This window comes from Pipistrellus kuhlii, unplaced genomic scaffold (assembly GCF_014108245.1).
Source record: "Pipistrellus kuhlii isolate mPipKuh1 unplaced genomic scaffold, mPipKuh1.p scaffold_m20_p_2, whole genome shotgun sequence".
In the NCBI taxonomy this organism is placed as follows: Eukaryota; Metazoa; Chordata; class Mammalia; order Chiroptera; family Vespertilionidae; genus Pipistrellus; species Pipistrellus kuhlii.
This window is the reverse complement of record NW_023425515.1, coordinates 71,306,046-71,330,816: the sequence shown is the minus strand read 5'-3', so window position 1 is coordinate 71,330,816 and position 24,771 is coordinate 71,306,046. Positions and strand designations below refer to the sequence as shown.

Sequence of the window (24,771 nt, the reverse complement as noted above, 5' to 3'; positions counted from 1 at the left end):
AGTAGGTATTCTTAAAGAATCATTAAGGTAATATGGAAGAAAGACAGGCGGAATGTATGTTTTCCAATGGTTATAGGGTTAGAGAGGATGGAGTGTAAACAAGAAATATTTATTTTTTAAAAAGAAGTATTTATGATGTATAGTTAATTTGAATTAGTGACTAATGAAACTGGAGAGCAGAATAAGGAAAACAGGGAGTTATTGAGAAGTACTAGCTATTCAGCAGGATATATAATACAGGAATGGGATACTACTTTTTGTTGCTGAAGGATTTTGGTAGGGGAGGATGGTTTAAAGGTGGGGATAGTAGGTAGGAGGTGAGTTCTGTCTTAGATATGCTGTGTGTGAAGTACCCAATGTATTCCAATGTTCAGTGGGGAGTACAATATGTCTAAAGACAACCCACAGTTAAAAGCGTATGTCTGGAAAAGGATGGACTAGTGATGCAAATTTGTAGTTGGTGATAGCGAAAGCTGTGAGTGTTGGTGTGGTGAGGAAAGGAAATTCTGAGAAAAGAACTTTAGAAAATATCAATATTTGGTGTTTTTTTTAGAGGAAGATAGGTCAAGAAAGGAAGCTAAGAAAGAATGGTGAGTGTTAGAAAAACCAGAAGAGAAAGAAACCAAACAAGGAAAACTTTTAAAAAAGAGTTAGCAGTTAAATTATAGCAAATAATACAGAAAAGAATGAGAAAATGTTCCAAAATTTGGCAACAAGAAAGACAGTGAGGAAGTTGGAGCCCCTTTAACAGAACAGTGAGGGCAGAAGCCAAATCACTGTTTTGAAGAATAAATAAGAAATGATAACTTAGAAACTTAAAATATGAACTATTTTGAGAAGCTTGGCTGCAAAAATGGAGAGATTGGTTGAATCAATATAGAAAGCATGAGCATCCATATTAAATGAAAGGATAACTGACCCTCAATTGATACTGCAAAGATAGAAAATAAACAATCATTGCAATGCCAAATTTTCACTGGATAATCATTTCACTTGTTATTCTGTGTATATTTCTTTAATGAGTTGTAGAGCTAATGATGCTGAATTCTAACAATTGCAGAAAAATGCAGGGCAAAAAAAAATTACTTGTGAGCTCCCTTTTCTGAAATACCAGTAGTCTTAACTGCTTTATTTAACTATTTTCAATTTATATTTTAACTAGATAAATGACTTATATAGTAGTTAGGTTAATGGCATACGTTCATGTCTTTTCAATGTACTTCATGGTACATCGATTGGGAACAACCTGCAATCTGGGTATTTAAACCAAGAGAAAGCAAAGAGGAACAACGAGAAATGAGAATAAAATATCAGTGTGAATAAAAGCCATGGGCTAAATAAAAATAAAAATAGTGAGATAAAAATAAATTGTACACCATGGAATCAATATATTCCAATATTAAGAATGGTATTTCTAACCAGTGTGGCTCAGTTGGTTGAGCATCATCCTGTGCACTGAAGGGTCACCAGTTCAGTTCCTGATCAGGGCACATACCCAGGTTGCAGGTTGTACCCAATTGATTCTTCTCTCACATTTATGTTTCTCTCTTCCTTTCTCTCTCCAAAATCAATAAAAACATGTGTGTGTGTGTGTGTGTGTGTGTGTGTGTGTGTGTGTGTGTGTGGTGTGTGTCTTATAGAACACAAAGTGACTGCATCTTGAAGAATAATGAAAGTAAACATACTATTACCAAAAATAGGGAAAAAAATGGCTGGAGTGATTCTCATTCTCTGTTTAGTCATTCATAAGATATGAGGATATTATGTTTCCCAAGCAACAGCTTCCAGATAGAACACTTTGGGCATGAGAATGTTAAACCTATTCTCAACTCATGATACATAGATAATTCTTCCTGTACTCCACCTGGCTAACATCATGATTCCCTTATCTTGGCACTTTTGGTCATTGGCCTTCCCTGCTTCTATGAAACTCATAAGGCATAACGCACTTGTACTTGCATTAAGGCCATGTGCATTAAAGTATTAAATAAACATCACCTAACAAAAGAGGAAGTTGTGTAAACTAATAATTTCACATAAGTATAGACAGGGAAGGTATTTATGCAATAGAGTGAAATACCACTCACAGGACAAATGACAAAACATGCATCATCATGGAGTCCCTCTAACTTTAGTAAGAGCACTTTTCTTCTCCAGCACAGAGCCACACCCTGAGGGGTCAAAGAATAACATTTACTTCCTTCCTCAAACAAAGTGATGTAAACCACTCCCGAATTGGTGACCCTCTGTACTGAGAAACAAAAAAAGATATCACCCCTATAAAAGAAGGTTGGGTGACAATAGCTATAAAGGACTCTCTAATGGAAGCTCTGAAAACACTGTGCAAGTTTAGCACTTATATTTTAAGTGTTAGGTAATATCTACTTGGAAATAAAATAAGAAATAAGAAATACATGATTGAGATAGTTCATTTGAAACCTTAGATTTCAAAGTAAAGCTCAATTTGTGTTTTCTTTGGAGAATTCCTTTTATGTGGAAAACCCTAAAGGAGACTGATGTCACACATTGACTTGAGGCCAAAATGTTTGCCAAGTGATGTCTTCATTGTAATCAGTAAACAATTGGCTTTCCCACTGAGGGACTAAGAGACAGGGATCAGCTCAGGAAACCCTGCTCCCAAGCATGTTAATGCAATGTTTCCTTTGCTGTAATGTGTGTGGTTTGGTCTGTCCATAAGATAAAATATCCCCATTTCATGACAATTTTCTGTTCACCAGCTCTGATATGTGGATATGTGTGTCACCAATGCAATGACCTGAATTATGTATTTGTCTGAGTTACAAGTGAAGTCTATGTGAAAGGTTTGTACAAAAGCAATGCCAGTAATTTTTGGCCTTTCTGGATGGCTTCACAGGAAAGCCAAAACAAAAATCACTTTTAGTCAGTGCAATTCTGCAAAATTTTCCCATAAGTGAAATGCCAAATTTGTCTGTACTTTCATAAAGTTTGCATAATTTTTTTTTCCTTTTTCAGCTCAATGAGGTAAAAGGCTATGAAGACACACACAAAGAGTTTTCCTTTTTTTTTTTTTGAAACCTCTCATTCTTTTAAAAAGTATAAAAACAAACCATGTATACTAACCATATATATTACTGCATTTTGGCCTTGAAATAAACACTAAAGTGAAAAACAAGTATTGTTATGGCAACTCTGGGTAAAAATGTGGCTTCAAACATAGATTTTTTTAAAGCCTTAAATTACTTTTCATAATATCTTGGCCAACTAGGTTAGCACTGATAGTCCTATTCCACAAAGCAGGAGTTCAAATGGTATATTTTCAAAAGCCACATAATGAGGAAGGAGGCACAGGCAGAATTAACTTCTTGTTCCTCTCTTGCTTAGGAGTGCCTACAGGGAGCACTGGCTCAGGGGGCAGAGGAGTCTCTGAAGGAAGTCACCAGGGACTCAACTTCAAGGGTTGTTGGATTGACCACACCTTGGGTTAAGTCCTATGCTATTCAAATTTCAGTAAAGAACAAAGCACTTTTACCTCTCCCCTTGGCTGAAACACTTTGTAAAGGAAGATTTCCATCACCAACCCTTCTCTGACAGTCCTGTTTTCTGGATTGATATCAGACAGGTGACTGAACCTATGTGACCCTCCTGTTGAATGAATACAGGTGAGCCTTGAATAATGCAGTGGTTAAGGGCAGTGATGCCTGTGATGTCCAAAAATCTGCGTATAACTTTTGATTCCCCCAAAACTTAACTACAGTTGTCCCTAGGTAATCCATAAGGGATTGGTTCCAAGAAATGACCTGAGGATCCCCCCTCCCTTGCCAAACACTGCCAGATGGATGGATACCAAAATATGCAGATACTCAAGTCCCTTACATAAAATGGCATAGAAAAATGCATATAGTTGTCCCTCTGTGTCCATGGGTTCCCAACCACTGATGAAAAATACGTTTTTCAATTCATGGTTGAATTTCAAGTTGCAATACCAGGTATTTATTGAAAAAAATTTGCCTATAAGTAGACCTGAACAGGTCAAACCTGCTTAAGGGTCAACTACAATATATATTGAATGAGTTTTAAAGACATCTCTCCAGAGGCTTTAGATACTCCCTTGAAATTATATATATATATTTGTCTATTTTTTACTTAGTTTAAATAACTAGTTAATTAGCTAGTTAGTGCTGCTTGTCATTCATTCTTTGATTCAGTCACTCAAAAAACAAAACTAAAAACACCCCAATTAATTAAATGCCTGCTACATGCCAGGTCCTGTGCTAGATAACTAGGTGAAGGAGATAGATGTGGTCACCACCTGCATAAAATCCCAACTAGTCAGTGTAAATGTGAAACACAGACACCACTGTAGACTTTAAGACTTAATGCTAAAGTACTTACGTGATCACAATGGGTAAAATTTTAAAAGGCAATATTATGGTAAAATAACATAACATGAAGTGCTCATGAAATTAAAATATTCAGCAGAAATAAAAAAAAAACATTAAAATAGAGTACTAGAGAATTCAATATCTTGCAACTTATTATCATTAAGATTTTTAGTTTCTTTGGTCTTAAATATCAGCTTTTAAGAATATTTCGCAAAGGATAACACAGTGGGTATGTTTTAAAAACTAAATAAGTCTATTTTAAAAAAATCATATTTGGAAACCCAGCAGTTTTAAATTTCATAAACACTAAACTATTGTTGTAGAATACATTGTACTCAAATGTAATCATTTCCTTTCAGTTTTCTGGCAAAGAGTTATGTGTGTTACATATTCTTGAGATTATGTCTTGCAAGTAGTGAAATGGATGCCAGATCTCCATTTGACCTTTATTATGGATATCCAGTTATTTTTCAGAAAAAAATGGAGACCCACCACAAACACATATTTTGGTATCATTCTATAGAGAATCACTACATGATCAGCCTATATTTCATATACCCCAGATCTAATACAGGATCTGGGCAGGGATGCAGAGATTAATACTTCCTGAGAATACAAAAAACAAACAAAAACATTTAGGACTGTACACCATGACTTAACTCTCAACAGATGTCATAAAACCATACCCTTATAATTGCACAATTCAGTGTTTTCCATACAACACCATTTAATTATAGAAGATAAAATTTGGATACAGTAATGATGCTATTTGACTGTTTTCCTTCCCAGGAAGCTGAGCTAAATTTTACAAATAATTTTGCATCTATTTGGATGCACAATGATTAGTGAATTTATTATTTACAAAAGAATACTACAGATATTAAAAAGCAGTCTAAAAGGAAACAAGCACAGTGAGGGATGAACCAGAAACTTAGAGATAGGGGACTTGGTCTGAAAACCATATCTGCATTTAGCTAGTGTGTAACTTTGGAAAATCCCATGTACAATAGAAAAACAGTTGGGGCAGGCTATATTTGTACATCTCTTTCAGACTAAAAATTTGTGATTATATGATTGTTATGAATAAGTACCTTTTACTTCAAGCCTATGCTTCTAATCCACACTAACAAAAGAGGTCAGTGAGAATGATAGCACCTCCATCACCAACTTAAAATCTAATCTGTATTTTCATTCTTTTCCTTTTTTTTTTTTTTTTTTTAAAAAGTGCTTTCTTTAAAAAAAAATTTTTTTTATATGAGGGAGAAGAATACTAATTTGTTGTTCCACTTATTTATGTATTCGTTGGTTGATTCTTGTATATGCTCTGACAGTGATCAAACACTCAATCTTGGTGTATATCAGAACTATGCTCTAATCAACTAAGCACCTGGCCAGGGCTGGCCAGAGCTATATTATTCCTTTCCTCCCTCCTACCCCCTCCCTCTTTCTTTCTTCCTTTCTCCTTTCTCCTTTCTCCCTTCCCTTCCCTTGATTTTAGAGAGAGAGGGAGCAAGAGAGAAACACTGAAGTGAGAGAGAAACATGATCTGTTGCCTCCTGCATGCACCCCGACTGGGGATCGAACCCACAATCTGGATATGTATCCTCACCAGAAATTGAACCAGCCACCTTTTGGTGCATGGTATGATGCTTCAACCAATTAAGCTACACTGGCAAGGGCATCATTCTTAAAAAATATCTAGATTTAGGTACATTGTTCTGCTTCTTGAACTGAACTTAATATTATCTTTGCAAATTCAGATTAATTTATCATATTTCTGTTTCTGTTAATGCCACCATAATAAATGAAAGTATCAATTAACCATAAGAAATTAAAAAGATTTCTAAATTCCAGTGTAAGCTAGAAAAGACCAAGCAATCTAGACCACCCCACTGATTTTTTATTGCAAAAAGCAAGACCCATTAAGTCTCAGCTAAGAAATCCCCAAATCTTGCTGCTAAATAGTAGTAGAATCAGACAAGGAGCTAGCTCTCCTGATAACATGTTTGTTGCTCTTCTCTCTAGAATCATTACCAGGTGCTGAAGCCTGTGCTTGGTTTGTGGTAGGTTCAGAAGAAATATAAGACATAATTATAATACAGCTGAAGAGATAAGACCCTCATAAAATAAGCTGTAGATGGATGATTAAATGAGGTTTAGGTACTGACACCACAACATTATGGAAGATCAGGCAAAAAAAGATATTAAGAATTACAATTATCCAACATCCATCACAACACTAGGAAAATGTAGGACACACATTAAGCATTGGATTAATACATCTAACCAGCTCATAGCTTACTAGCAGTTTACCAGCCCTTTAAAACAGGAAACCAAAGACTGAATGTGGAAAGGCAATCTCAAACTTCTGTTCCACCTGATTATCAAATATAAAGAGGGAAAGAGTCATCAAACCATATCAAAATGGAAAATTTTGCCTCATAAATGGAAATCAAGGTGGAACAGAAATAAACTGTATCCTGAATTTGCAACTTGCAGGTAAACTTTCCTGGCAAGTGTATTATTCCCTCATGAGTATTGAAGCCAAACAGCTTTGGCCAGCCATGAGGATGGAGATGCCTGGCATAAATGAGGAGTAATTATCACCAGAAAGGCCTTTTCTCGGAAAGGTGTAGGCATTGGGAGTTAACAGCATTGACTCACAGAATAGGAGTTTGAAACATGTTCCCATCTTCTCATCTGGTCCCAATACTACCTAACCTTGAACTTAATTTCTGTGAGTCTCAATTTCCCCATCTATTAAAAACATGATATGAATCTCAGGTTCTTGCGATTACTAAATTATATAATGCATTGAAAATGCTAAGTGTGGTGTCTGACACACAGAGAGCACTCAGTAAGCATTTGCAAGTTTCTTCAAATTTGCCTTCATTAAAGTAGGTTATTTTTTTTTTATATACTTTGTGTCACACCACTGGGCATTTTCAGGATTACTAAGAAGGTATTTAATTAGGCCCTGTGTAGGAGCTAAGGATGTGATGATGAGTAACAGCTTTCAAGGGACAATTTCCAGGTAAATTTTCAGTATGGGGCAGAGACACATAAAAGCAAGTGGTATGTCATGTTACAGAAATACAGAGGAGGCACAAAAGAAGGATCATTCTTCAGACTTGGATGCATCTTATTTCCTTCAGAGTAGGGACATTACTGAATGTCCTAACAATCTAACACTATAACAATGAGAAGGGCACTATAGTGCTCAATGAAGAAAAAAAAAAATAACTATGGAAACCTAGTTCCCCTTTTGGAAATCATTCTATTTAGATAAAGAGAAATAGAAATATTAAAACAATGGTATTGTAAAGACCACAACCACGTATATAAAATTAAGACTCATCCATGTGTGGTTTTTAAGTACATCAAAAAACTCCACTTGCTCTCTGTCTTGCTGTTGTCACATGATCCCTATGGTAATCACATCTACTTGCCTAGAGTGATGCTGAAAAATAAAATAATCCCACTATTTGGTAAATCAGCTTACTTTCCACAGTTCCTTCTGCAGGCTGAAAGTATGGAAATATAATTTGTTGTATAAGTGACTGAGATATATGAAAAGTTGTTACATTTTAACCTATTGTTTTCCATTAATCTATCTATATAAAACCCTAATATGCAAATCAACCAAACAGCAGAATGACCTGCAGAACAACCAGTCACTATGACTCGCACTGGCCACCAAGGGGGCAGATGCTCAATGCAGGAGCTACCCCCAGCCCACAGGCCCTGATCAGCTGCAGCAGCAGGGGATAGGGCCAGCAAGCAGGCGGCACCAGGTCAGCCAAGGCAGGTGCAAGCAAGGTCCCAACTACCCTGCTGGTCGCCCCACAGATTGGCCCTGATTGCAGGCCAGGTCTAGGGACCCTATCTGTGCACAAATTTTGTGCACTGGGCCTCTAGTATATTATAAATTAGCTTCTGGGTTAGTTCTCTTGACTTAGCCTAGTTTTTGAGAATAGCAGTATATAAAACACCTAGATTTTGAGAGGAGAAGCAGAACAAGTTTGAAAGCTTTGTGATTATCCCAAAGAGAGCAGATAGAAGGGGGAAGGCAGGCCCTTTATCAAGGTTCAGGAAGAAAGAATGATGCTATAAAGAGTTTTAAAGTTAAAAATTTTAGAAACACTAACTATAAAAAAGTTAAAAACAACTCTATCCATTCATACTTGCACATTTTTGGTATCCTATTTCCCCTCCAGAAACAAAAACATCATGATATTTTCCTAAATCACCAACAACTCATCTATACCACAATTTTTAAGTACATGAATAATATTGCTTCATACAGATGTAATTTACTTAACAAATTCTCTATTGTGGACATTTAGATTCCTTCCATTTTTTCATTTTTATAAAGAGTGATGAAAAGCCTCACATTCCAATTAATTTTTACGCTTTCCTGATTGTTGCCTTAGAATAAATTCTTGGATATGGAATTGCTGGGTCAAAGCTATGAACATTTAAGGATTTGAAAACTATAGCTAAACAGAGCTCTATAAATAGACTATTTATATTATTACTAGCAATAAAAGAGAATACCCATGTCTTATAACTTTGCCTGAGACTAATCTTGAATCCGATCTCATTTTTAACATGGTATGATGTTTAAAAGTATGTAAATGTTAGTAACACGAATCAGACTTTCCTACTGACTTGGACTTTGATTTCAGAGATGTGCTCCTTCTGAAGAAAAATTCTAATGTATCATCAAAACCATATTGAAACACATTTTTTTGAAAGAGTATTTTGCCATTGTCAATATAATTTTAGTATATTTTCCTTTCCCCATCAAAGTCACATTTTGATGGCCTAGCATCCCTACCCTTCCAAACACTGCTTCTGTTAACTCTTTCTCTAAAAGGTCTGAAACTGCCCTGCTCCACACCCCCCAGTACAATCCATGTCAAGCCTTAGAGTTCAAATCCTGGGTCCTGGCTCACCTTTCCCACCACATGAGGGATTCAACAATAGTTCAGTGTTTATAACACTGCCCTTACATAGTCCTGACAAGTTTAAATTTGTTTAACACTGTAGAATCCAAACTTCATTTGATCAAATTCCCTTTCTTGGTTTGGAGTGTGTAAATTTTACCTATTTAACTGAATTTCTACTCAACAACTCTCATTTCCTCCCTATTTATTATGCACACACATTTATGCCCATAGCATTTTCCATTTATTTCTGTGAATTTCCCAGTAATAACACGAAATGTCAGAGATGCCTGGCAAACAAGTAATTTATATCTTAAGTAGATGTTTCAGGAAAAAAAAAAAAGTAGGAGGATTTATGAGGCTGAGTACATGTTTTCTTAAAAATACACAGGCAGCAAAATCTCAGACATATGCCGAAGCAATTTCATCACCCCCAGAGGGAGGCACCGCCCACCCACCACAGAGTTGCTGGCCGAGTAGCCTAGGTCTTAGGGGCAATTGATTGCGGAGCCCCCTCCAACCTCCATTGATCACCCTGCAGAGGGTGGCCTGGGCCTCCCTCTGAGGGGGCAATCGTGGGGTGGGGCCCCCTCGACCAATCACATCGCACCCGCCTTGGCTGGCCTGGTGCCAGTGGGTGTCATAGTGTGGTCGTCTGGATGGTCATTCTGCTGTTTGGTTGTTCGGTTGATTTGGATATTACGCTTTTATTATAGATTCTGAAAATATTTAAAAATGAAATGATAAGAAGTTTTGGATTTACTTCAATATAATTTGGAGTGGGAAACAGGTATAAGAGAGGCAAAATAATTTTCTCTTTAACCTTTCTGAGACTTGGCTGAGACACCCAAGTTATAAAGGACAGTTTAACAAGCAAAAAACAAACAGACATTTATTAACACGTATAATACCTCATAAATACATACATGGGTGATAACCAGAAAAAAATGAGTAACTTCAAAGATGACCTAAGCCACCATCTTAAATACTGTTTTCAGCTAAAAACTAAAAAAAGATTGAGGGCAGGGTTGGTGGGGCTTGGAGGCAGCTAGTTATGAGAAGCTAGTTATGAGAAAAGTAAAGGTAAAGTCTGTTAGATTTAAATTGCTGCCTTTTCTACTGATAAGATTCTCTTGTGATTTAGTCATTATTCTCTTTCTGGTACTGAGATGCTCACTCTAATAGTTCCTTCAAAAATGTAAATTTCCTTTAGGAAAGGATTATATTCTCTATTCTTGTTTTTAGAACTTTTGCATCTGCTGTTTCCCAAAATGATCAGTCCAAAATAACCCTTATGCCAAAGAGACATAGTTGGGGTTGGCATATTCTGTTAACATATGCTGGTTGGGTGGTACAAAAGAAACAAGACTTATAAAAGCAAAGCCCACAGAAGCTTTGTGGAGGTTCAGAATGAACCACCCCAAGAAGTGACTCAGTGGTATGCAGATAACAAGGAGTTAGCAACTTTAGCTTCAGGCACAAGATAAACTTCTGCCTCTTCCTCTAACCACTTAGGAGAACTTGAATAAGCTATTATCAGAGGTCTATAGGTTAGTGCAAACTTCTGTTTACTAAAGGTCTGCTCTTCTTATCATCCTGCAATGACCTTTTGAAGCTCCCAAGGCACCTTACCTCATCCCTAGCTTGGGACATCTTATATGCCCATGTTCCCTTCTATCTGTGAAGCTCTCTTGCATGTGGAGGTCTCTGACTCTCTCATATGAGTGGCATTCCATACATAGAATGTATTAAATTTGGTTATATTCTCTTGATAATTTGTTTCATATTTATTTGATTTATTAGACCAGCCAAAAGAAACTTGAGGGTAAAGAACAGTTTGTTCCTCCCCCACAGCTTTCTTTATGTTCCCCCAATATAAGGAATACTGCTTATTTGGACAGAACACTGCCACTGAGGTAAACACGAAGTAATTCATGAACTCCAAATTGTTTCTAGATTTTTTTTTTTTTGAGAATCAGAAATAATGTCAAATAAGAGGTAAAACTATTATGAATCTGTGAGTTATTGCCATGTGGGACTAACCACTTTCCTCTTCCTGAGAAAATAATACAGATAATTTTTTTTTTCCCCTAAACTACTTTAAGTTTTACAATAAGACTTAAAATCTCCACAAGGAATTATTTTAAGCATATGAAAATTCCATTTATGGGTAAAATAAAGTTTTTCTTCAAAATACAAAATTAAGAGAGATGACATATATTTATATAAAGTAGCACATAAAATAATCATGAAAACTTAAATATAGGCAGAGATAAAATAGCTAATGTACAATCCTACAAAATTAAAGATGAATAATCTCAGAACATTTTTACCTTGGAAATTAACTAATATGATAATAACAGTGGTAATAATTAGATCCTAAGAAGTCCACTAAAGAACTAATAAAGAACTCAGCAAAGTTGCAGGATACATGATCAATACAGAAAAAAGCAATTGGCTCTGGCCAATATTAGCACATTGGCCCTGGCCAGTGGTTACAGCATTGGCCTGTGCACCTAAGGGTCACATGTTTGATTCCTGGTGCAAGGCACGTATTTGAGTTGCAGGTTTGCTCCCTGCCCCATGGTCAGGGGGCTGGCTTGTGGGAGGCAACAAGTCCTTGTGTGTCTCCACATCTATGTTTCTCTCTCTCTCTCTCTCTCTCTCTCTCTCTCTCTCTCTCTCTCTCTCTCTCTCTCTCTCTCTCTCTTCTCCCTTCCTCCTTCCTCCCTCCCTCCCTCCCTTTTTCCCTCCCACTCTCTCTGTAAAGCAATAGAAAAAATATTCTCAGGTGAGGATTAACAACAACAACAACAAAATCAATTGTATTTCTATAAGTAGCAATGAGCAAACCAAAACTAAAATATAATAATTAATTCTATTTATAATAGCATCAATTAGAAATAAAACACTAGGGAATACATTAAACAAAAGTATATTTATATCTGAAAACTACAGAACAACGTTGATAGAATTAAAGACCTAATTAAATGGCAAGACATCCCATGTTCATGGATCAGAAGACTTACTATTAAAAGTAGTAATAAATAAATCTAGAGATTCAACATGGGATCCAATATGTATCAAAGTCCCAGATGACTTCTTTGCAGGAATTGATACGCTGATCCTAATTCATATGGAAATTAAAGGAACCCAGGATTAGCCAAAGTTTTGAAAAAAGATAATCCAAGTTGGATGATTGGATTTTGATTCTTCCCAACTTACTACAAAGCTACATGAATTGAGACAGTATGGTATTAGCAAAAAGACACAAAAATAGGTCAGTGGAACAGAACAAAGAGTCCAGAAATAAGTTATCACAACTGATTTTAAATGTGTGCCAAGACAATTCAATGGAGAAAAAGAACAGTCTTTTAAACAAATGTTGCTGGGACAACTTGATATTCACAAACAAAAGAATAAAGCTGGACCCTTATATCTCACACCACATCTAAAATTTAATTTAAAATATATCAAAGACCTAAAATTATAAAACCCTTAAGAGAAAATATAGGCATAATTTTCATAACCTTAATTAAGCAATGATTATTTAGATATAATACCAAAAGCAAAGCAACAAAAATAAGTAAGCAAACAAACTGGTCAAACATCATCAAAATAAAAACATTTGTGCTTCAAAAGACACCATCAAGAAGTTAAAAGTCACCCATAGAATGATTGAAAGTATTTGCAAATCTTTTATTTGATAAAGTACTTGTATCCAGAATAAACAAAGGTCTCTTACAATTCAATAATAAAAGACAAAAAAAATACAATTAAAAACTGACAAAAATCTATATAGACAGTTTCCAAAAAAAAAAAAAAAAAAGATATATAATGCGTAAAACACATGTGAAAAGATGCTCAATACTATTAACCATCAGGAAAATGCAAATCAAAACTACAATGAGATATCACTCCAAACCCACTAGGATGACTAGAATAAAAAAGATCTTAACAAGAGTTGGTGAGAATGTGGGGAAATTGGATCCCTCATGCACAGCTGGTTAGGAATGTAAAATGATGCCATTTCTCTAGAAAACAGTTTGGAAGTTCTTCAAAAATTTAAATATATGAAGTTACCATATAATGGGATTTGCTGAGAGAAAAAGAAAAGAGCTTTTTGTTTTATATATGGAAAATGGGGAAATGAGGATATCTATCTGTTCATTTACCCATTTGATATTCATTTAACCTAATACTGGGAACTAGGATCTTGGGGGGGGGGGGGGGGGATAAAGAATAATATATGGATTCCTTCTTTGAGGCCCATAACATACATGAGTAGTATGAAGTAATTAATTGCTGGCTGCAATGAAGATATATACGTAAGAGTGCTCAGAGATCCTATTTGAGGATGGGAATTCTGCATGGAGGGACTGAGAAGACATTACAGCAGCAAGCAGTTAACTTGTCTTATCAGGCAGAGAAGAGGGAAAAAGTATTCCAGGCAGAAAAATGTACCCACAGGTACAAAGAAATAAGTGTGAGGATTAAGTCTCTGTGAGGATGACTGGATTAGGGCCAGAGTGTGCCATTAGCCTAGATTTCCCCTTTACCCTGAGTCCAAGAAAAATGTGTCATGCAGAAAAATCTCAACCCACCACCCTTAATTTGTCAGAGAAACCACAACATACATGAGTACCATGTTAGGTGTTCCAGAGCCAAACTGGGAAATAACATGTCAGTAATAATAATATTAGCAACAACAACTAGAAAATAATTATTATAAGCAACACACCAAACAGAGCAAGCTCTTTAAAAATAGCTTCCATGTTACTGATTTCTGTACAACTTCCTGATAAAGATTTACTTTAAACAAAATGGAACTGAAGAAGTACTTGTCCATTTGACTAAAGTAAATAGAAAAGAAAATCTCATTCCATTCTAAATCCCAAAAAGGAGTGTGTAATACATTACTAATCCGTTTTGTTTGGCCTTAAATTGAATAATTACAGCAACATGTGAATAAAGGGCAACGAGAATAACTAACTAGAAAAGAGAAAGGAACAGGAGTGTCTATTTATTTTGACTATATCCTGACCTCTGCCAAGAAGACATTCCAACAATCTTTATCCCTTCATCATTAAAAAGACCTACTCAGCTAACCTTACTTAGAGAATATCACTGTCATTGGCTGTCTTTTGAGTTTTGCTGAAATTCGTTGAGCAAACTCGATTAAAAAGTAACTTGAGTTCTGTGCTGAGGTTTCCATCTGCAAATTGGGCAGAAATATTTTTGCTATGTGTCTTCTTTATACAAGGGCTAAGAGAAGAATATGGGTAACTATTTGAGCAAAGAATTTGATATCTACGGATCAAAAGTAAAATATAAACCCAGTAAAATGTTCATTTACATATGAAAATAATATCTAGAATTAGAGTATTAATTTGATCAATCCAAGGGCTAACTACAGTACTATTTCCCAGATTACTTTTAAAAATTATTTCCTTTAAGAGTGTCAAGGGGGTGTTAAGATACAGTATGCCTATGCCACCTAAACCAGCACCTAACAACTGTGAAGACATGTTTATTTTGAAAGCTCTTAGTGATAGGAAGATTTATTAGAAAAATGAAACACTTCACCTCTAAAAGCTCACAGAAACCTGTTTTTGTGGAATTAGTCTTGCCTGGAGAAATCTGAAAGTGTTTGCAATCTATCAGTCAACAGTGTGAGTCAGCCTGTCCCAAACCGGTTTTCTAACCAGAAAACTGAGAAGTTTGATGACACATTTAGGTAAATATGCTCACCAGATGAAGTTATTTAAATTTTTATAGCCTTTTAATCCTCACTAAACCTCTGAAATCCATGCAGGTTTTTAGACAAGATTTAAGTTCATATGAGTCAAAGAGTAGAAATTATATGTAAACCCACTCTATTAAGAATTCCATGGTTCTGAATAATTAAAAATGTTTAATACTTGAAAGAGCAATGAGGGCAATCTGACCCCAAAATGAAGCCCTTAACTTTTAATTCATCAACCTTATTTCTAATTAAATTTTCAGCTCTAAATATACTTCTTGCCTCAAGAAATACAATTTATCATCCATCCTCTTCAATGATGACATCTCTTTGTTGATGATGAATGAACTCTGATTGTGAAGGGTTCACTACAGTGAGAGTTGGAGACCATGACTCTCATCACCTACTCTCCAGGCAATTTGAGAATTCAATAAACAGCTGAATGCAATTGAATCCAAAATGTGCCAAAACATGTCAAAGTTACCTAAATTATGTAAAACTGATAGCAATTTTAAATTATTATAAGAGTAATTAAAGTCTGCAATGTGATACACTTTGTAATCCATGTAGATGAAAGGCGTAACACATGGACCCAAAAAACAAACACGTTTTCTTGATTTTAGAGAGAGAGGAAGATAGAGGGAGAAAGAAAAAAAAGAAACATCGATGTAAGAGATAAACATTGATCTATTGCCTCCCGTTGATCCTGCAACCTGGGCATGTGCCCTGACCCGAAATTGAACCACTGACTTTTGGTGCATGGGACAAAGCTCAACCAACTGAGCCACGCTGGTCAAAGCTATATATTCCTCTTTTGATACTTTATTCTTAGATATAGTATTACTTCTTTATGCAAACAAGAGTCTTCAGTTGAATCCATTCATTTTCTTAACGTGCAGAGTTTTTTGCTTTATCTAAAAGAAATCTTGTCCCTGCCATAAAAGAGGGTTTCTGCTACGAAATTTAAGTTTTTGATACTTAACCATGAGGGTAATTTCATAACAAATAAACTAAAGTGCAAAGAAGTGGCTCTAAAACCTTTGAAACTACGTCCCCAGAATCAGTTCGTCCCTCCTGGCCCAAGGATTCACATCACTTCTTCACTTCTTCCTGTATATACAAAACACACATACATATACGGACACAAAGATCAAAAACTCAAGTTTGTTTTGTAGGTAGCACTATCAAATCCTAGCTCAGAATACCTATGTTCCACCCCTGATGTTGGACTAGATAATTATGTAAAAAGAGACCAGAACTTAATAATTTAAAAGAAAAATTTTTAATAAAGAGTGGCAAATTGAAAAATTATTCATGAAGAAGAATTGGGACCAGAGTAATCCCACATAGAACTTTTAAAATATATATTTTATGATTTTCTACAGACCGGAAGGGAGAGGGATAGAGTCAGAAACAACGATGAGAAAGAAACATCGATCAGCTGCCCCCGCCCCCCAACACCACTATCAGGGATATGTCCACAACCAAGGTAGGTGCCCTTGACCAGAACCAAAACTGGGACTCTTCAGTCCACCGGCTGACACACTATCCACTGAGCCAAACCAGTTTGGGCTAGAACTTTAATTAAACTAAGAACTGAATTAAGAAAGGTAAGACCATACACATCTACATATAACATGAATCCTTTTTATTTTGTAGAGATAGTGGATTCTATTTTGTACATTATATACTCTTATACTACAAAAAAGATCTTTTGTAAGAACTTGACAATTAATGAAAATAATAATAGTGATGACAAAAGTTACAGTTTACAGAATGTTTACTGTCATTGTGCTAAGCAACTCAGATGGATTATCTCATTTATTCCTTGTAATAATCTTTTTAAGTGGGTATTATTTGGCTCCGTAGCTCAGGGGTTAGAGCACTGGTCTCGTAAAGTGGGTATTATTTGCCACATAATATTGAGATAATCAAACTTAAGCTTAAAGACACTGTAACTTTCCCAATGTTACACTGCTAGTAATTATATAGCAAATCAGAAATAGGGTCTCTCTGATTCCTGATTTGGGGCTATTTATCCCTTCTCTGACAGTGATTCTCAAAACTAAGCAAGTGGTCAATTAGAGTTGCCAGGGAAGCTACTTAAAAGTATAGATTTCTGGGCCCAACCCCAAATGTACTGAATTAGAATCTCCCAATGTGGTATCTGAAGGTAGAAAGACAAAAGCATCCCAAATATGATTCAAATGTTCTTTTAATATGCCAAGAGAACATGGGTGAAGCCAGTTGTCACATAGTTATCTAAGTCAAGTCATTTGCCTCAAATAGAAAATAGAATCTCTTTGTTCACGTGAACCTTTTCTCACTTATATGGCAGTCAGAAAGGTCTTGTTTGCTGAAAGGCCAAATGAGGTCATGGTCACACTGTCAGCATTTAGTATCAAGATACCGAGTTGCATGGGCTGTCATGGAAGATGAATGTGATACGGGACAGCAAATCTGCTGATTCAAAACTGCAGAGTCAAAACCTCACCAGAGAGAAGGCACAGAACCAATGTGGAGAGAGCTTAAATTCCCAGTGAGGCTACCCTCATTGCATGACTAATATTTCTTAATATTAAATATACAGTTTTAACTCCTGAAAAGATTCAATTATCTCTAGTTCATTTATTCTTCATTTAAAAATACTTACTGCTCTAACAGGTTTGGCTCAGTGGATAGAGCATCGAAATGAGGACTGAAGGGTCTTAGGTTTGATTCAGGTCAAGGGTACATGCTCGGGTTGTGGGCTCGATCCCCAGTTGTAGGTATGCAGGAGGCAGCTGATCAACAATTCTCTCTCATCATTAATGTTTCTATCTCTCTCTCCCTCTCTCTTCCTCTCTGAAATCAACAAAAATGTATTTAAAAAAATACTTACTGAATGCCTACCATATGGAAGGTACAAGACAAAACTCATGACTCTGTCCTCAGCAGCAGAAAAGTATTTAGGTGGTGGAAAAAAGGTAAATACTAATTAGGGAATCAGGACTGTCTTTATGAAAAAGGTAGCATTTGAGCTACCATGATTATTTCAATAATTTTAAATATTTAAATGAACTTAAATGAGTTATGCTCCTTGAGATCGTTCAGAGTGTTGCCTTGACATGCATGGTTAAAGCTTAACCCCTACTATGTCTATACTACAATGCATGGATATAGAGAGGGTTGGTGAGAAGGGTAAAATATAAGAAGAGTATCTTTGCTTTCAATTTTGAGAGTATCATCTATTCTATATACATCCCACTGATCCAATCCAAACTCACAGAGCCACTTCTTAATACAAGGAAAGCTAGAAATGTCTGATTGGGTCAGTTGGTTAGAGCAGCGTCCTGATACACCAAAGTTGTAGGTTCAAAACCCATTCAAGGCATATAAGAATCATCCAATGAATGCATAAATAAGTGGAACAACAAAAGCAATGCTTTTTTTTTTCTCTCTCTCTCTCTCTCTTCTTCTCTCAAAAAAAAAAAAAAAAAAATTAAGTCTGCTTGGGTATCCATATGCCCAGGAGGAAAGAGCCAATTATGTTTCAAAGAAAACTAACAGTCTGTCACAATCTTACTGCAAAACAATTAACCTCTCTGTGCCTCAATTTATCTTTATCATTTTGAAGAAGGTAAAGATTTCTTGAAACACACACACACACACACACACACAAAAGCACCAATCATAAAAGATTAAGAAATTGGACTTTACTCAAGTTAATAACTTATGTTAATAAAAATATAAATGAATGAAAAGGCAAGCCAAAGATTAAGAAAAGATATCTGCATATGTATAACCAAGAAACATTCAGAACATATAAAGAACTCCTACAAATCAATAAAAAAGTCTGACAATCTAATAAAAAAAGGCAAAGATTTGAGACACTTCATGAAAGAGGCTATCCAATAAGAATGTGAAAAGGAAGTTCAACATTATTAATCAACAAATAAATGTAAATTTATGATAAAGCAAAGAAACTATGAGATACCTGCCAGAAAGGCTAAAATTAAAAAGACAACATCAAGTACAGATGAATAACTGGAACTTGCATACATTTATAGTGGCAATATAAGTTCCATTTCTATAAGTTAAATTTCCATTAACTTGACAGTACAATTACATGCAATTCAAAATATACAAAACTAAGGTAAAAGAGGTCAAAATGGTGGTTGCCTCCTGGAAAAAAGTAGTTATTATCTGAAAGGTGGTATAAAGGAGGCCTGCTGCAGAGTTGGAAATATTCCATATTTTGACCTGGATAGAGTTTGCACAGGTACATACACATGTAAAAACTCATCGATCTGTATTTTAAATTTGTACACATTATTAAATATAACTTTTACCTCAATAAAAATGAAAAATTATGTTTAGATTATGGATTGCAGAATGAGGTATGTTACACATTCTGACGATGCAAAAGATAGAAATGACTGGACTTGCAGTAACTGTTATGAGACTTAGTGACGAGAAGATTGGTCCTAATAACAGCAATTGGAATACTTAGAGATGCAGGTGAGTGTTTCACTTTCGAATTTTGTGCTTGAGAAGCTGGTGAGATGTTTAGGAATAACTGCACCAATAGAGTTGATAGAACTCAGGCAAGCAATGGCTAAAATAAAGATTTGGGAAGTATAGCATAGAGTTTAAACCATAGGAGTAGATGAGATTATCGAGGGCACCAGAATAGAAAACAAGGGACTGGCCTGGCCTAGCAAGTGCCTACATTCAGAGGGGGTATGATAAGCTATGAAGGAAGATAGAAAAGATATAGAAAGAAAATTTGGAGAGCCCAGTGTCTTGGAAACTAAAGGGCGAGTTTCAAGGAGTGGATAGGAAGTCAACTGTAGTAAACTGACATGCAACTGAAGTAGCAAAGCATGAAGCCAGAGAATGAAGCCTTTTGGGTCTGATGAGGAAGTCACCAATGACCTTTGGGAGAACAATTTTATCAGAATGTCCAGTGCTGAGACAAGATTCCAAGGATGCAAAGAGGAGGGTAGTAAAAATTTAGATACATTGAGTGTGGTAATATTATTTCAAAAAGCTTGTCAGGGACTAGAAGGAAGAGAGAGGCTGGCCACTTGAATAAACAGTAAAGTTGAGAGAAAAGAGTCAAGTGAGGCTAAAATGCTGAAATAAGAGAGGACCAACAGAGCCTAGTCCCAGAGAAGACAAGTGGGCATGGAAGGAAAGGCAGAGGTAGTCACTGCAGACAGTGACAAGGAGTTAAAATAAGCATGAATCTCAGGCTGACTGAGAAACAATCAGCAATCATTTTTTTAAAAAGGGAGCAAAGAAAAACTCTAGGCTTCCTAGATTTGGAATAGGAAGATATCAAACTAACAAAAATTAATATTTAGAAGGCTTTGACCACATTTTAATAGAATATACTATTTTAAAGGAGCATATTAAATGTTTTTAAGAGGTCCTATTTTAATTCAGTTATTGAAAAATACCAGTTCCAAAAAAATTGCCTTGACAGAAACTGAATACATTTTTATCAGGCAGGTTCTTGTACTTAACTAAAGTGGTTATAAATACTTGATTGGAAAGCAATGCTTTTCTCTCCCTACTGAAAAATCTATTCTAATTTAGGAACAAAAATAATAGCAAATGATGGAAATAACAAAATAAGCACATTCTAACAGAGAAACAATGTGGTCAATGGTCCTTACAAACCTTTGTTTATAGTATAAATAAAAACCACACAATTATCATTAACAGCAAGAATAACAAAAACATTCATCACATTCATTGCTGTCAGAAATGTAAAGTGTTGTCTGAAAACTGGGCAACTCAGCCAGGTAAGTGGACTAAAGCCCACTCAGATTCTGATGTAGGAGCATTTGTTTGGAAAAACAAGATGCATATCTCAATAGTTACTTTTTTGGCAAAAGATCTTGCTTAACTCAATTAGCTTGGGCTTGTTTCTATTACTTGAAGCCATACTTTTCTATTACCAAATGAAGAGTTTTTCATTTAGGACAAATTAGTACAAATAAATAAAGCAGCAGGGGACAACAGCTTTATCATTATTTCAGCTTGGGAAATAAAAAAATAACCATTACACAGTTTTCTGTGTGAAGCATCTTAGTTAAAAAAAAGAAAAAAGAAAAAAACAGACTTGTTTGGGTCAAGTCATTGATTCAACCAGCCCACCAGGGTCCCTGTCTCTGATAGTGTTTGTCAAAGAAGCCCTGTAGGGGCCTTTGAAGATATAACCTTAATAGCCGAATTAATCCTAATAAACAGTTTTGGATTTCACCCATAACTCTATCAAATTCTTTTTAAACTGACTTCTGTTTTAGCCTACCCAACCAATATGACAAATGCGCGCGCGCACATACCATATTATGTGCCAGTCACTGTTTTAAGTGCTTGTCACTTAATCCTTAATCCTCATAACAAACCTTCTAGACAAGTACTTTTATTAGCACCATTTATAGATAAAGAAACTGAGGCCTGGGAAAAATAAGTAAGGTGCCGAAGGACACAGAGCTAGAAATGGGCAGAGAGGTAAATTGAATCCCATTGTTTACATTTATCTATGTTCCTCTGTTTGTTTTTGGCCTCATCCTGGAATATCCTTATTGAATTTATTTTAGAGTGGGGGGAGGAGGAGTGGAGACATTGATGTGAGAGAGAGCATCGGTTGGTTTCCTCTAGTACTTGTCCCAACCAGGGATTGAACCCCCAATCTGGGTATATGCCCTGACCAAGAATCAAACTCGAAACCTTTTGATATACAGGATGACGCTCTACCAATTGAGCCACACTGGTCAGGGCTTTAGTCTATATTCTTAACCATGAGGCCATATTGCCTCTAGTGCACTGCTCTTCGAGGAAGGGCACTTCCTTACAGACTCTGATTCTAACAGTTCTAGGTGAACAAGAGTGTGTCTGCTCTGCTACAGTGCTTATGATTTATAGATTTTAATCATTTCCTTTCCCCACTATAATCTTAGCAATTTATAATCTAATTTTTTTACTATCTTCACATGGAAGTTACCTCATTACTGTTTTGTTTGCAATTGTGTGAAACCACCAACTCTGGTTAAACCTTTTTCAAAACAGGTAACTAAAATGGCAGGAAACGTAACATAAATGTGGATATGGTACATGTTTAATAAAAAATAGGATCATGCTATTGATTTTATGTAAATTCCTTGTAAGAAGTGTTTTGTTTACTTGTTAACCCTTCTGATTGTCCAGAGTCTACCAGTAACAACTGACTGCAATCCAAAGTTTCTTTCCTGGATCAAAAAGATAGTTTTCAGACACAATTTGAATCATCAACCTTCATACCATTTGCCACCTTCCATTGGGCTGTCTAGATGCTTGTACACATCAGAATAATTTCCTTAGGAATGATGCTTTATCACCAAGTTATAGAATTACCCCAAAGATATTATAGAATCACCCCAAAGATATTTAATTTTCATTATCTTTTCCAGATCCTCATTTGAAACTGCATTTGAGAAATAGATTCTTAATGCATAAGAAGTCAGTATGAGTTCAATTAAACAAATACCTATTAATCCCCTACTCTATTAGGTACTGGGAGTGACAGAAACTGAGTGGCCCCATATTTTGGTTGTCAAGGGACCATGCACACAAATGCCTACTCAAAAACAAAACAAAACAAAACAAAACAAAATAAAAAAAAAAACAACATGCCACATGGTGCTCAAAATATCTTGGTTACTAATATTAAGAGCCAATTTTAAAATGTTTTTTTAAAAGGTCTAATCTAACATTGTAAATATCCTCATTACATAGGAGGTTGGTGAAAATAAGTCAATCATTTAAATATTTTCCTCTTAAAATTTTAAATGTGGTTAGCTTAATGCTTAATTTTTTGAAATTGATTTGAGAGAGAGAGGAAAGGGGAGGGAGAGAGAGAGAAACATCTATTGGTTGCCTCACTGATGATCAAACCCGAAACCTGGGTATGTGCTCTGACTGGGAATCAAAACTGCAACCTTTCAATGTACAGGGCAATGTTCCAATCAACTGAGACACACTAGACAGGGCAACGCTGATTCTTATAAGGCCTCATATATAATAGTATTGGCAGACCTACCATCATATATAATCCTATATAATAAAAGGTTAACATGTAGGCTTTCCTAGGGAGAAACCAAGATGGTGACATAGGTACACACCTGAAATTGCTGCGTCACACAACCACTTCAAAACTACAACTAAAAGACAAACCAGACATCACGCAGAACCACAAGAAGACTGGCTGAGTGGAAATCCTACAACTAGAAGGAAAGAGAAAAGCACAGTGAGATTCAGAGGAGCTGCAGAAGTAAAGTGCAGAGGTATGGAGATGCGCGCACGTGCGAAAGGGCTGGCAACAGAGTACACTGTTTGTATTTTTCAATTAGGAGGGAGACACAAGCTCCTGACTGCTCTGAACTCCAGTTCCAGGTGAGACTCTGGGGACCCAGACTCATACGGGGAGAAACTGGACTGTCTGGCTTTGAGCGGAACTTGAGGGTGACTTTCTCTTGCAGCACCTCTAAGAGGCCCCTGGGACACTGAAATCCGAGGGCCTCTTAGGGCAGGGCTGAGGATCAGCCATAGCTGTTTGCACCACCCTGTTGATTCCCTGAGACCCTGCCCCACCCAATTTGTGCACAGAGGCTTTTGCATATGAGTGATCTGGCCCTTTGCAATAAAAAATTACCTAATAAACTGTAGCTGGGTCAGAGAGTCCCACAACTTCCAAAAGAAGTCCCAAGGCCCCACAGCAGCTTGCATTGCTTCACAGCTGGGCCTCATCTGGGCACTTCCAAACCCAAAACAAAGAAGAGGAATCTGCATAACTCTCCATAGCTCCTGCTGGGTGACCTTAGGCAGAGGCTAAATTTACACCTACTTGGAGATCCAAGAGCCAGTATACCAGTAGTCAGAGTGGGACCATTCAGATTACAACTCCTCAGATCCATAAGTGACACACTAAGGGGCAGACTCAGTGAGCACTAAAGCCCCTCTAAAGCAAGTCTTGCCCCATAAGAGTGTCTGCAGCACATAAGTTCTCCCATCATAGACACAACTGATCCTCACAGCCAATTGGCCTGGAGGTCAATGCCTCACAGTGATACCAACAACAGTCAAGGCTTAACTACAATAAGACTGTGCACACAGCCCACAAATAGGTGCACCAAGAGTCTCCACCTCAGGTAATTGGGGAGGCTGAGACACTGAGCCCCATAGGACACCTAGCACACAAAGCCACTCTTTTCAACACAGGGAAGCAGCCAAAATGTGGAGACAAAGAAACAAGTCACAAATGACAGAAATGGAGGAAAGCAAACTACTGGATATAGAGTTCAAAACCACAGTTATAAGGTTTTTCAAGAATCTTCTAGAAACTGCCAATAAATTTAGTGAGACCCTCAAGGATATGAAAAAGGACCAACTAAAAATTAAATATACACTGACTGAAATAAAGAATAATATACAGAGATCCATCAGCAGACTAGACGGTTGCAAGAATCAAGTCAAAGATTTGAAATACGAAGAAGCAAAAAACACCCAATTGGAAAAGCAAAAAAAAAAAAAAGAATAAAAAAATGTTAAGATAATGTAAGGAGCCTCTGAGACAACTTCAAGTGTATTTGAATTATGGGGGTTCCAGAAGAAGAGAGAGAGCAAGATATTGAAAACCTGTTTGAAGAAATAATGACAGAAAACTTTCCCACCTGGTGAAAGAAAT

General features: G+C 36.3%; 1 protein-coding gene across 3 annotated transcripts in view; it reads right to left on the bottom strand.

Annotated features, from left to right (window-relative positions):
• The window catches only part of CMSS1 (cms1 ribosomal small subunit homolog), a 361,662-nt gene that overhangs the window by 254,276 nt on the left and 82,615 nt on the right, over positions 1-24,771 (bottom strand). The gene's annotated exons all lie outside the window — the stretch shown is intronic.